Source organism: Myotis brandtii, unplaced genomic scaffold, assembly GCF_000412655.1.
Source record: "Myotis brandtii unplaced genomic scaffold, ASM41265v1 scaffold129, whole genome shotgun sequence".
Lineage (NCBI taxonomy): Eukaryota > Metazoa > Chordata > Mammalia > Chiroptera > Vespertilionidae > Myotis > Myotis brandtii.
Window position 1 is genome coordinate 757,762 of NW_005354551.1, and position 4,821 is coordinate 762,582.

The following is a 4,821-nucleotide window of genomic DNA, read 5'->3' on the forward strand; positions in this document are numbered from 1 at the left end:
AGCCAGACCAAATGATTTTGCGGGTCATATATGGCCCGCTAGCCGGACGTTCCCCACTGCTGGCCTAGAGAGATAGCAAGTGGTGAAGGAGCACTGGACCAGAGTCAGCTCTATTACAAAGTATTCCTGCCTCAGGGCCTTTGCACTCTCAGTTCCCTCCACCTGGGGTGCTCTTGCTCCATAGCTTTCCATGGCTGGCTTCTATGGGTCATTCAGGTCTCAGGTCACATGTCACCTCCTCAGACCACACTTCTCAATCTGAATTAGCACTCTCCCTCCTTGTCACTCAATCACATCTCCCCAAATTTATTCCATCAGCACTCACTGGAATTATTTTGCTTATTTTTATCTTGTATGTATTGCCTGTTGGCCCCCACTAAAATTGCATTCCATAACTGTCTTGTTGATCTCTGAACCCCTAGAGAAACTAGACAACCAATGGGTCCGGGCTGCCTGTCACTACTTGAGCCAATTAAGCAGAGACAGGGTTGAGTCATACATGAGCATTTATTCCAATACTGCCAACAATTGGGAGAGCAGCAGGCCAGCCACAAAATCTGCTCTGCAACCCCCGATAAACCAGCTGCTTATATGGGGTAGGACAAAGGGAATAGGAATGGATATGCATTGCAAATATGTTCTCCCATGAAGCAGGCTCTCTTTTCACTTTGTTGCTGGTTTCTTTTGCTGGGCAGAAGCTTTTTATTTTGATGTAGTCCCATTGGTTTGTTTTCTCTTTAGTTTCCTTTGTCCTAGGAGATGTATCAGTAAATATATTGCTATATATTTGAGATGTTTGAGATTGTGCTGCCTATGGTTTCTTCTAAGATTTTTATGGTTTCATTACTTACTTTAGGTCTTTTATCCATTTTGAGTTTATTCTTGTGTATGGTAGAAGTTGGTGGTCTAGTTTCATTTTTGTGCATGCACCTTTCCAATTTTCCCAACACCATTTATTTGAAGAGACTGTCTTTACTCCATTGCAGCTCTTGCTTTTAAATTAGCTGGCTATATTTGGTCAAACATTTAATTAACTCACCCTGATGCCTCGGCAGAGCCAGACTAAATGATTTTTCGGGTCATATATGGCCCACTGGCCGGACGTTCCCCACTGCTGACCGAGAGAGATAGCAAATGGTGAAGGAGCACTGGACCAGAGTCAGCTCTATTACAAAGTATTCCTGCCTCAGGGCCTTTGCATTCCCAGTTCCCTCCACCTGGAGTGCTCTTGCTCCATAGCTTTCTATGGCTGGCTTCTTTGGGTCATTCAGGTCTCGGGTCACATGTCACCTCCTCAGACCACACTTCTCAATCTGAATTAGCACTCTTCCTCCTTGTCACTCAATCACATCTCCCCAAATTTATTCCATCAGCACTCACTGGAATTATTTTGCTTATTTTTATCTTGTATGTATTGCCTGTTGGCCCCCACTAAAATTGCATTCCATAACTGTCTTGTTGATCTCTGAACCCCTAGAGAAACTGGACAACCAATGGGTCCGGGCTGCCTGTCACTACTTGAGCCAATTAAGCAGAGACAGGGTTGAGTCATACATGAGCATTTATTCCAATACTGCCAACAATTGGGAGAGCAGCAGGCCAGCCACAAAATCTGCTCTGCAACCCCCGATAAACCCGCTGCTTATATGGGGTAGGACAAAGGGAATAAGAATGGATATGCATTGCAAATATGTTCTCCCATGAAGCAGGCTCTCTTTTCACTTTGTTGCTGGTTTCTTTTGCTGGGCAGAAGCTTTTTATTTTGATGTAGTCCCATTGTTTGTTTTCTCTTTAATTTCCTTTGCCCTAGGACCGCAGTCGGCAAACTGCGGCTCGCAAGCCGACTTCTGCGCATGGGCCACGAAGTTTCAATCGGTTTGTTTTCTCTTTAGTTTCCTTTGTCCTAGGAGATGTATCAGTAAATATATTGCTATATATTTGAGATGTTTGAGATTGTGCTGCCTATGGTTTCTTCTAAGATTTTTATGGTTTCATTACTTACTTTAGGTCTTTTATCCATTTTGAGTTTATTCTTGTGTATGGTAGAAGTTGGTGGTCAGAGCCGCAGTTTGCCGACCACTGTATCAGTAAATATATTGCTACATATTTGAGGTTTGAGATTGTGCTGCCTATGGTTTCTTCTAAGATTTTTATGGTTTCACAACTTACTTTAGGTCTTTTATCCATTTTGAGTTTATTCTTGTGTATGGTAGAAGTTGGTGGTCTAGTTTCATTTTTTTGCATGCACCTTTCCAATTTTCCCAACACCATTTATTTGAAGAGACTGTCTTTACTCCATTGCAGCTCTTGCCTTCTTTGTCAGATATTGAGCATAATGGTTTGGGTCGATTTCTGGGGCCTCTGTTCTGTTCCGCTGATCTACATGCCTGTTCTTGTGCCAGTACCAAGCAGTTTAGTGTATAGTGGCTTTGTAGCATTACTTGATATCTGGTATTGTGATTCCTCCAACTTTGTTCTTCTTTCTCAAGATTGCTACAGCTATTCAAGGTCTTTTTTGGTTTTATATAAATTTTTGGAGTGTTTGTTCAAGATCTGTGAAATATGTCATTGGTATTTTAATCAGGATTACATTGAATCTATTATATGGGGTAGGACGATGATATGGGGTTTGCCAATGATACAATCTATGTATCATTTTCCAATGATACATCTGATAAGGGGTTAACTTCCAAGATATATAAGGAGCTCATACAACTTAACAAAAGAAAGACAAATATCCCAATGAAAAAATGGGCAAAGAGCCTGACTGATGTGCATGGCTCAGTGGTTGAGCGTGGACTATAGACCAGGAGGGCACGATTAGATTCCAGGTTAGGGCACATGCCCAGGTTGCAGGCTCAATCCTCAGGAGGGGACATGCAGGAGGAAGCCAATCAATGAGTCTCGCTCATCATTGATGTTTCTAGCTCTCTCTCTCCCTTCCTCTCTGAAATCAATAGAAATGTTTTTTGTGTTTGTTTTTTTTTTTAAAAAAGGGGCAAAGGACTTAAATAAGACGCTTCTCCAAAGTGGACATACCGAAGGCCAAGAGACATATGAAAAAATGCTCAGTCACTAATCATCTGAGATATGCAAATTAAAATGACAGTAAAGTATCGCCTAATACCCTCATACCCGTCCTAATGGCTATCATCAACAAATCAACAAAAGACAAGTGTTGGTGAGGGTGTGGAAAAATGGGAACCCTATTACACTGTTGGTGGGAATGCAGACTGGTGTAAGCCACTGTGGAAAACAAAATGGAGTTTCCTTAAAAAATTAAATATGGAACTCCCATTTGACCCAGTGATCCCATTTCTAGGAATATATCCTAAGAAACCCAAAACAGAGTCGGTTGGAGATGGCTTCTTCTAGCTCTAAGACAACAAATGTGGCTGCTGGGGTCCAGCCCCAGCAGGTCCAGGGGTCCCCAAAGGTGTGGACGGAGTTGGCGAAGAAGGAATGACACGGAGACAGCCTTCAGTTGATCAGCAACAAACGTGGCATCATCTTCCCAGCCAAAAAGAGTGAGTCCTAAGCTGGAGCTTAGTCCACAGCAGATACAGGAGCTACGCCAAGCTTTTGATCTCTTCGATACTGATGCAACTGGGACCATTGATGTTAGAGAGCTCAAGGTGGTGATGAGAGCAATGGGCTTTGAACCAAAGAAAGAAGAGATTATGAAGATGATAAGTGAAATTGATCCAGAAGGTACAGGAAAAATGAATTTCAATGACTTCTTTACTGTGATGACTCAAAAAAAGTGCGAGAAAGATTCCAAAGAAGACATCCTGAAATCTTTCAAGCTCTTCGATGATGATGAAACTGGGACCATATCGTTCGACAATCTCAAACGTGTATTTAATGAGTTGGGTGAGAACATCACTGATGAGGAGCTGCAGGAAATGATTGATGAAGCTGATCGAGATGGAGACGGGGAAGTCAATGAGGAAGATTTCCTGCGTATCATGAAAAAGACCAGCCATTATTAAGAGTATTCTCTCCTGTTGCAAGCACACACAACTAGTTTTAGTGCCTGTTATTGTGTGAAACCTGGTTTTTGAGAACACAAGTGTTTTTTCCCCACTAACCTCCCTATATACCTTTAGTAACAACCTCACATCCATTTTCAACTTTTGTAAGTTTTCTTTGACAATATAGTTCTTTGTGAAGTGACCTGCTGCTTCCTTTAATTCTCCAAAACAGAAGAAGAGCACATTAGAGCATTTACCCACTTGCCATTCTACCTTGTATTGCTTCACTCTTGTCATGCAGTCCCACATTTATGCCACCATAGAAAGAATGCTCAGGCAAATACATGTTGTAACTTTGTCACCACAAACAGCAGGCATCTCTACAATGGTTCTGGTTTTAATTGACACCTAAGTGCAGCTTTCTCTTTTAAAAAATACAGTGAACTCTCACTTGAATTTGGATGTCTTTTTCCTGTTTGTTTTGTCTCTTAAAATAAAGCCTTTCTTAGTTTGAAAGAAAAAAAAAAAGAAACCCAAAACACCAATCAGAAAGAATATATATATACCCCTATGTTCATAGCAGCACAATTTATAATAGCGAAGATTTGGAAGCAGTGCAAGTGCCCATCAGATGAGTGGATAAAAAAGCTGTGGTACATCTACACCAGGGGTCCTCAAACTTTTTAAACAGGGGGCCAGTTCACTGTCCCTCAGACCGTTGGAGGGCCGGACTATAGTTTAAAAAAAAACTATGAACAAATTCCTATGCACACTGCACATATCTTATTTTGAAGTAAAAAAACAAAACGGGAACAAATACAATATTTGTATTTGCATGTGCCCCGCG

At 41.5% G+C, this 4,821-nt stretch overlaps 1 pseudogene; it reads left to right on the forward strand.

The window, feature by feature from the left end:
* The first annotated feature begins 2,617 nt into the window (after window positions 1-2,617).
* Window positions 2,618-4,428, forward strand: LOC102241501 (annotated as a pseudogene).
* Window positions 4,429-4,821: the final 393 nt, after the last annotated feature.